This window comes from Neovison vison, chromosome 13 (genome assembly GCF_020171115.1).
Source record: "Neovison vison isolate M4711 chromosome 13, ASM_NN_V1, whole genome shotgun sequence".
In the NCBI taxonomy this organism is placed as follows: Eukaryota; Metazoa; Chordata; class Mammalia; order Carnivora; family Mustelidae; genus Neogale; species Neogale vison.
The window spans coordinates 147,870,999-147,883,149 of NC_058103.1; positions in this window are offsets into that span (position 1 = coordinate 147,870,999).

Consider the following 12,151-nt stretch of genomic DNA (forward strand, 5'->3'; position numbering starts at 1 on the left):
TCGTGACCGTCACCCTCTGGTCCCGGGTACAGTTCAGCCCCTTGCAACCTCAGTAACCCCCAAGGTTCCGCCAGCCCTGCCTCTACTTCATCCTCCAAGTTATCGGCAGCGTGAGTGACCTCTGACTCAGAGCACAGCCTGTCACTGCACAGTGTAACCCCCTGGGGCTCCCATCTCTACAGAAAGGCCATGTTCCTTGGAACGCGCATGAAGCCTTCCCAACAGGGCCTCTGTGGAACCTCTTGGTGGCACCCCAATACCCTGACCATCCTTGCCCCTTGACTGCTCCCCTTGAAGGTGCCCTCGCCTTGTCCTCATGATGTTCCCCTTTCCTGGAATGCCTCGTCCGCCTAGGGCATACCTGCACAGCTCTGGAAACTCAGCATGGGTACCCCCTCCTCTGAGAAGCCTTCCCTGCACTTCTCTGGCAGACCTGACCCTGTTTCCATGCCAGTGCACTGTCCAGCTTCAGAGCCTGGGACAGGATTCTGCCCCTCCGCCTTCTCTTTGTCATGTTCACACCGAACTCTGTCTCCAGCACCCAGCTCAGGGCCTGGTGTGTGACAGGAACTCCCTTAATTTTTACGAGTTGAGTTCTCTTCATGGGGATAGACGGAAATGCAAGAGGCAGGTAGAGTCCCAAATTCTGAGCTGGAAAATGGACTCTGTCTCCCACACGTCCCTTTGGTTAAGATGTTAAATGTAAGTTAGTTTTAACCTCAGTGCCTCTCACCTAAGTTATGGTTTATTGGTATTGGTGGATGAAGTTACAGCTGAAGACATTTATAAAAACCAACTAACCAGAGCTCCTGGCTGGCCCAGTCGCTAGAGCATGCAATTCTTGATCTCGAGGTGGTTAAGTTCAAGCCCCATGTTGGGTGTTAAGGATTACGTAAAAAAATAAAACATTTGCGGGGTCTGAGTGGCTCAGTCGGTTAAGTGTCTACCTTTGGCTCAGATTGTGATCTCAGGGTCCTGGGATCAGGTCCCGCATTAGGTTCCCTGCTCACCTGGGAGCCTGTTTCTCCCTCTGCCTGCCACTCCCCCTGCTTGTGCTCCCTCTCTGAAAAATAAATAAAATCTTTAAAAAATAAGAAAAATCTCTAAAAACAATCAATCAACCAGTATCCTAATGAAACAACTTATATTTTTGAAATACCACAGATATCAAAAAGGCAGTGGAAAACCAGGCATCTTCTTTACACAATCTGTTTCTCTTCCTTCTGGGCAAATGATGGAACTTGGAGACTGTCTCTAATTCTCACCCTTTGGTCCCAGTGCATTCATAGGACTATATCCTGAGACGGTGCCCCTTAATTTTTTTTTTTAATACAACACACAGATAAGTATGTGGAAGTGTAAGCTCACTGCACTTTTTAAAAAGATTTTATTTATTTAAGATTTATTTATTCATTTGACAGAGACACAGCAAAAGAGGGGGAGCGGGAGAAGGAGAAGCAGGGAACCCAATGTGGGGCTTGATCCCAGGACCCCGGGATCAAGACCTGAGCCGAAGGCAGATGCTCAACGGCTGAGCCTCCCAGGCCCCCTGACTGTGCTTTTACAAACTGAACACACCTGTGTAACCAGCACCCACATCAAGAAACAACTTAGCCACATCCCAGAAGCCCTCCTCGGGTCCTCTCCAAGCAGCACTTTGTCCACCTGCCCCTGTTCTCACGTTGGACGTAGTGGAGGGAGTGTTGGGAGCTGGACAGACCCAGTTCTAGACACTTGTACCACTAACCACACACCCTCACTTTTATTAAGAGATTTTATAGGGCGCCTGGGTGGCTCAGTGGGTTAAGCCGCTGCCTTTGGCTCAGGTCATGATCTCAGGGTCCTGGGATCGAGGCCCGCATCGGGCTCTCTGCTCGGCGGGAAGCCTGCTTCTCTCTCTCTGCCTGCCTCTCCATCTACTTGTGATTTCTCTCTGTCAAATAAATAAATAAAATCTTAAAAAAAAAAATTAAAAAAAAAAAGATTTTATAATTTGTGGCAGGTCATAATGAGACTTCACTTTTTTCATGGAATTTTACTTCCCTTTGGGTTGTGTTTATAGTTTATGATTAGACACAGTAGCTCACAGTGACAGCTTATGCTGTGGTGACCACGCAGAGGCTCTGTGCTAAGCTCGACCCACAGCTCCACTCAATCCTGATGAAGAGGCAGGGAGGTAAGTGAGGTACGTCCGTATCCCCACTTTAGGACTGAGGATGTGGAGGCTGGGAGGAGAGGTTCAGTAAGGACATTGCCCAGGGCCCATTGCACTGCCAAAGCCATGGGAAGAACAGAGAAAACAACAAAACACTGAAATACAAATGACAGATTGGCTACGAGTCTTTTCCGGAGCTGGCTTCAAGAAGATCCACAACTGTCATTGGCCCTTCCTTGCACGTGACCATGTGACCGGCTCTTCCCAGCCTTTTATCCCTAATGTCGGGTCCTGTCTCATCACAGGCTCAAAGCTGGGCTTGCCCCCACAGTCCCTCACAGACCATTCCAGAGGTTTTCAAACCCCTCCTTCAAACCCCTGTTAGGCTATTCCAAATTTGTGGACAGAACAGTCGGGTCCTTCCTTTTTCCACCCTCTTGACATGCAAAGTAGCCCCAGGCCACAGAGGAAGGGGAAGTGCCTGGGCAACAGTCAGATTTTGAGACCGAGGATTTCCGAGCCTGGTGGAGAGTGAGGGCAGGTGGAGAATTCCCTTTGCCTTTCCACCCAGTCATTGGTGCAACTGAGCTCCTGCCTCGGCATCGGCAGTGGCTGTGGCTCTAGAGCCTACTGGCCTCTGGCTCCCTGCCCCTGCTGGCTCTTCCCAGTGTCCCATTCAGAGAAACTTCCATCCCTTCCCAGGCCTGGGGCAGCTGTAGAATGGGTGTGGGGCAAGGAGTCTGGCTCCAAGGAAACACTGCCCAGGCCCCTCACACCTCCCAGGCCCTGGCAGGCGCAGCCTCTCCACTGTTTACACGGCTGGTGTTTGAGGGGTGCCTGCTGGGAGCCCTCAGTAGAGGTTAATTTACCGCAGAGTTCTGGTCCCCAGCCTTTCTGGTGCAGAGCCTGGATTTCCTCAGTACACCCAGAGATGACCAAATCCCGGGTGGGAGGCTCCTGTTAACGAAATTTCCAAGAGACCAAGAGAATCTAGAACCCCAGTTATCAATTCATAGGAGCAGATCGTCCATCGCAAGCCAGCTTCAGAGTCTTGAGTGATCAGCTAGTGCTTGAGCAGCAGGAAACGAAAGGAGGGGGTCACATGAGGGGCAGGGAGACACCAGCCACGAATCCCCTCAGGAAACAGATGCTGTGCTTCAAATCCTGCTTATCTTCTGTGCCCCCCCAGGGCCATCTGCTCAGTGCCCAGGATTCCCATGGTAATGCCTTCTTCCAGATTTCCCTGGAAACATCCCCTTGTGCAGATGAGCTGGTATCACTGGTTAACTTGGAGTCAAATGGATGTTCCAGTGGGCCTAGGGGACATTAGTCTCCACTCATCATATGTGGCTGTAATCCCCTGAATTCCTAGATCCCTAGATAAGAATTCCTTATCTCCTTCATCTGGAAATCCTCTGCTCCTCAGGCACTGCTTATAGACACCTCTTGAGCAATGTAATTCTAAATACATCCCTATAATCTAGACATCAAACTTGCTGACACTGACCTGTGCATGCCTCTTCCAGCTGTTCCAAACAGCGCTGCCCCTCAGAGCTATTAGCTCCCGTGTGTCTCCCTCCAGCTCGTGCCCTGACAGCTGTGGAGAGGTGGGAGCCAGAGAGACCTGGCCAACCCAGTTCTAGACACACTTGTGCCACGGATTAGCAGGCTGAGGAGGGCAAATCACTTCTGGAGGCCTCATTTTCCACATCTGCAAAACTGATGGCAATATGTCCCATTCCAGAATGCTGCCGAGAAGAGGCTAGTCACTCTGTGTGACAATGAACATTGAAATCCTATTCTTCATGTAACTCTAAACCGCTTTCACCAAAAAAAATGGACCTGTCTCGGTTTCCTGGGATAACGGTCCTCCGAGGGACCAGGAGGCCACAACTGGGAAAGTATCTCATCTAAGTAGACTCTTGGGGGTCCTTTAATCCCATTCTCTGAAGAGTGTGACTCACAGCTTGAGAAGTATATGCATGTCTTCTCCCATGAATACTGGGTGTGGTGTTGATGGTGAAGGGGATAGGACCTGTGTTTGGGGCTATCCTCTCCATGCTTGATTTTGCTTCCAGTGAAAGTTCCATTTGCTCAGGAGCTCCCTAAGTTAAGGTTGTGGAGTTGGATCAGTAATTTTCACTTTTTTTTTTTTTTTTAAACAGTGGCCCAGCTGCTCTCCAGGATGTCTTTCCAGCCATTCACTTTGAAGGCACCTTTTAGCCCTTACTGCACTGCATTGGAGAGATGTGGGCTCTTCAGGGCAGGGGCGCCTGGCCGGCTCAGTCGGTGAAGCATGCGACTCTTGATCTTGTGGTCGTTGAGTTCCAGCTCCACGCTGGGTGCAGAGATTACTAAAAATAAATAAAATAAAAATGTATCCTCTACTGGGCTGCATTCCCTAGAGGAAGAGGGAGGGTCTCGCTTGGGCTAACATTGATGTTCCACGACTGATCTTGAATGAATAAGCGTTGACAGTATTCATCTTGTCAACAGTATTTATCTTGAATCTCCCAAGACTGTGCGGGCAGGAACTGAGGGAGATATGTGTGTGGGGTGTGTGTGTGTGTGTGGTGTGTGTGTGTGTGTGTAAAGCATTACCATAGTGGACAACCATGCCGGAAAAGTACTCTCTTACATGGCAAAAAATCTGAATTGGAGTCTCAGCTTCATGCTCGCAGACCTCCGGCCTGCAAGGGTCCTTACCTCTCTTAGCGCCACAGGGACTAAGGGAAAGGAGAGCAAACACGCGCCCAGCTGGGCCCCTTCTTGCTGTGGCTCTGAACTCTCAAATCCAGCCTGCAGTGAGGTCCCACCCATCATTAATGATTCGTCGAAAAACAGAGACCCCTGGGCCACCCCCATAAGTTATTGGCTAACGCTGCTGTCAATCTGAGGGCACAGAAAGAGGCCTAGGGGAAATGGAGTCCGGCAAAAACCGAGTCCTCCTGGGGCTCTCGTTTCCATTCCCGGTGTTTAGTGGCTGTCCGGATGCCCAGACTATGGGCCTGGGCTCGGTGCTCGGGCGGGGACATGGCGTGGCCGCGGAGAAGGTGTCGGGAGCCCAGCTACCCGGACTTGCAGGACCTCGGCGGGCCCCCCCAACTCTCAGCTAGGGTGCTGGCCTAGCTGGCCTAAGGTTGGGGGGCGTGGCCGGACCGAATTCCGGAATCACGCAGCCTCCGGCCCAGGCACCGTGAGTGGCCACCGGGTAGGATGCGCGCCACACACCCCCCTCCCCCTGCCCCGTGCTGGCGCGGCCCTCCTTTGCGTTGCCCACCCTACCCAGAGGGGACGACCCTGGCCCTGTAGGCGCCAGGGCGACCCCGTCCCCAGGGCCCGCATTTACCCAATAAAACTTCCAGAGAAGGTCGCCCAGGGAGCAGAGTAGTCTTCCAGTGTAAGTCATGCTCTGAGGGCCAGTCCCCCAAGTCCAAGGTCAAGGGATGGAGCCCCTGTTTATTTCCTGCCCTTCACCAACTATGTGACCTTGGGCAAATCCCTGAGCCATGATCCCGCAGCCGAAGTATCTCTTAACTTTCCTGCCAGCTCTAACATCCTATGAGTTGGTGTTTTTATTGTCCGTGCTCTTAAAGCTTGTTACCTTAGCCGGGGTAAGTCTCCCTGTCTGGGAGAGAGTTACTCCAGGACTGAGACTTGGGGTGCCCAACGTCAAGAGTCCAGCCAGAGATGTAGGCGGTTAAGAGGTTGGACCTTGTGAATTGCTGAAGCCTAGAGCCGGCTCCACCTGGGTGCTGCTCTCCAAGGTGCTGCTACCTTGTGCGTGGTCTCCTACTTGTCCTGCACTCTAGCTTTTGAAGACCACCGGCTTGGGAAGGTGGGCGGTTCGTGGTCCCCATTATCTTCTCCAGCCTACCCTCATTGGTCAGTACAGATAATTGACATTTTTCGCAGTGTCTGGCAAATTGCTATACAAACACAGCTTCAAGCTCCCCTACCTTCCAACCAAATCACTAGCCCTTGACCCTCCTCTTAAACTTCTGGACCTTCCTTCCCAGTGACAGAGGGCCAGACTCCATGGACACCAGGACTTGGGAAGGGGAGAACAGGAGGGCTCTTTTCTTCACCTCAGTCCTGCTGGGCTAACACTTGCGAATGTCACTAGTGTTTACTCTGTAATGTAACTCTGGCTCTAGAATTTCAAGTTCTACTTAGTGACACCTATCCCAAGGTAGCTTCTCAGTGTGCTAAAGAAGAGGTCTGAGCTTCAGAGCCCAGTTGCAAGGTTCTTCTCTGAACAATGGCTGTAGTGGTGGACCAACAAATTCAGACTCCTCATGTGCAAGAAGAGCTTCAAATAGTGCAGCTGGAAGAGGATTCCCACTGGGAGCAGGAAATTTCCCTTCAAGGGAGTGATCCTGGACCAGAGACCTCCTGCCAGTGCTTTTGGCATTTCTGCTATCAAGAAACATCCAGACCCTGGGAGGCCCTCATCCAACTCCGGAAGCTCTGTCATCAGTGGCTGAGATCAGAAGTGTACAAAAGAGCAGATCTTGGAGTTGCCTGTGCGGGAAGAGTTCCTGACTGTCCTTCCTCAGGAGATCCAGCTCTGGGTTAGACAGAGGCATCCAGAGAGTAGGGAGTAGGCTGTGACTCTGGTGGAAGATTTGTAGAAAGAACCTGGAAGATGGGGGCTCCAGGTGAGAACCAGGAACCTTGTTCTGAGTAGTTACAAATAGGGGAGTGGGAGAGCAGATCTCCCTGGGTTTGCCAGCCAGATGGGTGATGTGTAGGTCTTTGCTCTTTGTGTCAAGTGGCATTTGCTTATTCCCCAGGTGTGGTAGCCACAGATTCCCTTCCAAGCTCACACTGACTCTTCAGGGAATGTGTAGCATTGGTTGTTCTGAGTCTTTGTCCCTGCCATTAAGTAAGAGAATGGTTTCCATGCATCCATGTTCCTTACTGCCTTGCAGTGATTTGCATAGGGCTGATTTCCTCCTTTGCTTCTTTGCATCTTGGGATGGTTAAGTTTTAGTACCTAAACAATTCTGACCACTTCTAGTCCTTGAATAGGGGCAGGAGGTACACACAGAGGAGAAGAAACCGTCATCTATTAGATCGACATCGTGACAGTATCTACCTCAATGGGAGGTTTCGAGGATCCTGGCATGTGGTTAGCACTCAGGAAATGCTCGTTTTCCTTATTGTGAGCATTGCAATTATGGTTAACATAGATGAACACCTTGCCCTATGCTCCCCACTTAAGGGGGCACATTTCCTGAGTCATTACACGTTTTCTTCTGAAAACTAGACTTTCTGGGATGTTCGTCTCAGCTCCCACTTCCAGGTAGAACAGAAAGCAGACTACATAGGAACTCCATGTCCCTTCTTGCTTTTCCTTGAGGAGGACTTCCAGTTCCCTGGCCAGATGGGGTTTCGAGGCTGGAGAGAAGTGAAGAGCTTTGGAATGACAATCTCCAGGACTTTCAGGAAACTTCTTGTGCCAGTGGGAAATGACTGAAAGTTAGTATGGCACCAATTAGGAAGTCAGACCTGGAATTCTGAACACAGACAAGGCAGCACTGGGCTGGGAGAGCACCCACTCCCTTGGCTTTCCCGGTTTACTACTCTGAGGTGCTAAAACCACAGGGCGATGGGAGAAGAAGAGAAAAGCAGGTGGCAACAGGAAAGCCTGATCCCCTTCATTACCTTTGCTCATAAATATAAACAGATTATTAGTGTTCATGATTTACCTCTTAAATTTCTTTTTTTCAAATGTCCCCTTTATTTATTTTTTTCAAGTAGACTCTACCTGCAAGGTGGGGCTCAAACTCATGACTTCTTAATCAAGAGTCACATACTCCACTGACCAAGCCAGGCTGGCACCCCTCCCAGTTAAATTTTTACCTGACTTTTAACTATAATTTACTGTCACTTGGGGTGCCTGGGTGGCTCAGTTGCTAAACATCTGCTCAGGTTATGATCCCTGGGCTTTGGGACTGAGCCCCGATTTGGGTCCCCTGCTCAACAAGAAGCCTGACTCTCCCTCTCCCTCTCCCACTCCCCCTGCTTGTGTTCCCTCTCTTGCTGTATCTCTGTCAAATAAATAAATAAAATCTTAAAAAAAAAACTGTCCCTTAATGAGGTTAATAGAAAAAGTGAGCCTTGGCAGCCCCAAATTAAACAATAGTCAACCTTAGATGATTGAACAGGTGAACTTCTCATGGTTAAGAGGAGCTTCCCTCCTTGGTGGGGCTTGGTAATTCTGCTGGAATTTTAGGGGATCCAATAAATAGTACTGTTCTTCCCTCACTCAAATTCCAGACCAACCAAGAACAATAGGAGTCAGATGTTGAGATCAAAATGGCAGCTTTCTAACTGGTAGAGCCGTTGGGCAATGTGGTTTGATGTGTGGCCACAGTGGGGTTCCTCACACAAACCTTGCATTGAGCCACGGGCAGCCCTAGATGACCACAGCCTGGCAGGCATAGAGCTGTCACTGCTGGTCTCTTTGAGCCATGAGTGCCCAGCTCCTTGTTAATCAAAGAAGTCCTTCCTCCTGTTTGAGGAGCGAGGGGACAGAGAGAGGCCAGGAGTATTCTCAGGCTTGTGCCTCTACCCAGAAGGCAGTATTAAGAAGAGAAAGGCAGCTTTTTATAACTGACTGTCAACCTATGGGTGGATGGGAAAAGAGGAGCCAAGCTTAGGGGCAGGACCTCTGAGGAATGGGGAGAGGAAGTAAAGTGTCTGGATCCTGCCCAGCTCCCTTTCTTTAGCCTTTCTCCACACAAATCTCTTGCTTAGAAGCTGGGGGATAGAGGGAGTTCTGCAGTTCTGCTGTCTTAACCGTGGTTCAGCCATAGTCCAGCTTCTTTGTTTCTGGTTAAGGGAAAGCGGACTGTGTTCTATCTGTTACCATTGAGAAATTGTTTCTGAGTGTCCAGGAGGGGCCTCTTTCACATTGTTTGCATTCTTCTGAGCTCAGAAAGAGGTCACATTTGTGGTTTCACCTCATTCTTTCAGATCTTGAAACAAGGACAGAGGACAAGGAGAAGTCAAGCCAGGACATCTCCAAGGAAGCAGAGCTATGGGGGATGCTCTTAGAGAGACCCAAAGCGGATGCTTCCCAGGCCCTTGACTGGAGGACAGACTGGGAAGGTGAATATGGGGCAGAGAGGCCATGGGAAGTACCTTTAGAAAATGGACAAGAGGCACTCTCCCCTCCAGAAGGAGACGTAGGTAAATTCTTAGGTCCTCAGGGAAGCCATGTAGGAGGAAAGTCCCATCTCTGCTGTGCATGTGGAAAACACGTCGGCCAGGGTTCATGCTTCACTGTCCATAGAGTAGCTCACACTGGGGAAAAGACACCTTTTAAGTGTGGCCATTGTGGCCGAAGCTCACATCTGGTTTGCCAGCAGAGAATCCACACCGGGGAGAAGAAGCCCTACAAATGCTCAGACTGTGGGAAGGGCTTCAGTGATCGTTCGAACCTCACAGCGCACCAGAAAGTCCACACTGGTGACAAGCCCTATACATGTGCGGAGTGCTGGAAAAGCTTCAACCAGAGCTCCAGCTTACCACGCACCGGAGATCCACAGAGGGGAGAAACCCCCTAAGTGCAGCAAGTGGGGAAAGTTTCACCGATAGCTCCCACTTCAGAACACACTGGCAAACACACACGGGTGAAAAGCCCTACCAGTGCCCTGGGTCTGGGAAGAGGTTCAGCAAGAGCTCCACGCTACCAGCCATCAGCAGGTCCACATAGGAGAGAAACCCCATGCCTGTCTCAAGTGCAGGAGAAGTTTCAGCGACCGCTCAAACCTCATTACCCACCAGTGAATTCATGCTAGAGAGAAACCCTAGGAATGTGGGGAGTGTGGGAAAAGCTTCAGCCAGAGCTCCAGCCTCATCAATCCGCCAGAGAATCCACACTGGAGAGAAACCCTATGAGTGTGCTGAGTGTGGCAGGCGATTCAACAATGGCTCCCATTTTATTTTATTTTGTTTTATTTTTTTAAAGATTTTATTTATTTATTTGACAGAGAGAGATCACAAGTAGGCAGAGAGGCAGGCAGAGAGAGAAGGAAGCAGGCTCCCCGCTGAGCAGAGAGCCCGATCGATCCGGGATCATGACCTGAGCCAAAGGTAGAGGCCCTAACCCACTGAGTCACCCAGGCACCCCAATGGCTCCCATTTTAGTGTACATCGCAGGACCCACATGATGGGGACTCCAGATGCGGTAGGAATGTCTTTAAAGTACCAGGTCTCAGAACACCACAGAATCTGTTCCAAAAACAGTTCGTACTGTCCTAATTCTGTACCATGGCACCCACATGAGATAGAGGGAAAGAGTTTAGACCCCAGTCCAACAGATGTTATTTTTGTTTCCCTCTCTAAAAGCTCACTTGGCTTACAAAATACTACTCAGGGCTTTCTTCTCCACGCCATTGAAATGGAAGCTCATGTGGAGAGGATTCAGAGACTGGTTCCGAATTTGACTGTGTCACCATCACAGTATGTCTCCACGATGATCCTGTGCCTTCATTTCCAAGCTCAGGACGCTGAGGGGGAGAGTCCTATCTCCGAGACCCTCTCCCAGGGACAGAAGCTTCTGCTGCCCTGGGCTGCTGGCACCAGGGACGGCTGGCTCAGTCCCAGGGCCAGCTACCGTTGGGCTGTGTCTCTCAGCACTGGGCAGCTAGACAGGGATTTATGACAACATACAGTGTTAAAGGACTTCCATGGCCTTCCCTATAGGAGGACTGGGGCCCGGGAATGGCCTACATTCTTCCACGTTCCTTTTCTTAAGATGTACATGGAGTTACTGGAGAGAAGAGCACTCAATCATGTCATTGGAGGAGGGAAAAGGAGAAAAGATCAATGCTGGAGGTTGGCTTTCTAAACCACAACCTACTCTTCCTCTCAGTGTATGAGGTTGAACCATAGGAGATCACCATTTTGATCTCCAAACCCAGCAATTTCATGATTCAACCTCAACAGACTTTTTGCAGAATAGAATTACTCCAGATTGCCAGCAGAGCCACTGGACAGCCTGAGAGCTCCCACTGTGTCATCAAATAGAACACCGGGTCTAGGAGATCACAAACAGGGTAAAGTAGTGGGAAAGCCTTTTCTCTCGGTAACTATGTCCTGAGCAGTAACTACAAACCACACATCGATCAAGACGACTCCCAGACAGAGGATCTGCCTGTCACCAGCCTCTCATGAGCCTCCTCGTTCCTACAGGGGATGCCATGTGTAGGTTCACAGGTTCCTGGAGATAACGGGGTATTTCTGCGAGAGCAGAGCACAATTCCTGGGGAGACTCTGACACACACACAGCAAATGGTGCTTGGAATTAAGCGGAATATAGTTTTTCCCTCTTAAAATAGTTTCCTTTGGGGCTCCTAGGTGGCTAAGTTGGCTCCTAGGTTGGTTAAGCATCCAACACTTGATGTCAGCTCATGTCTCAACTTCATGCTTGTGAGTTCAAGTCCCACAATGGGCTTTTAAAAAAAAGTTTCCTTTGTGCATATGACTTGAAAATATTTCCCCACAACTTTCCAGAAACCTACCAATTATAAAATAAAGCACTGTTGGGGCACCCGGGTGGCTCAGTGGGTTAGGGCCTCTGCCTTCAGCTCTGGTCATGATCCCGGGTCCTGGGATCGAGCCCCGCGTCGGCTTCTCTGCTCGGCGGGGAGCCTGCTTCCCCACCCCCCGCCTCCTTCTCTGCCTGCTTGTGATCTCTGTCAGATAAATAAATAAATCTTAAGACAAAAGCAAAAACAAAGCACTGTTGACACATGACAGTTTCATATAATTAGATTTATAAAATAGCATTAAGTAATGAGTTGGGTTTTTTAAAAAAGATTTTATTTATTTATTTGACAGACAGAGATCACAAGTAGGCAGAGAGGCAGGCAGAGAGAGAGGAGGAAGTAGGCTCCCTGCTGAGCAGAAAGCCCAATGCGGGGCTCGATCCCAGGACCTTGGGATCATGACCCAGGCTGAAGGTAGAGGCTTTAACCCACT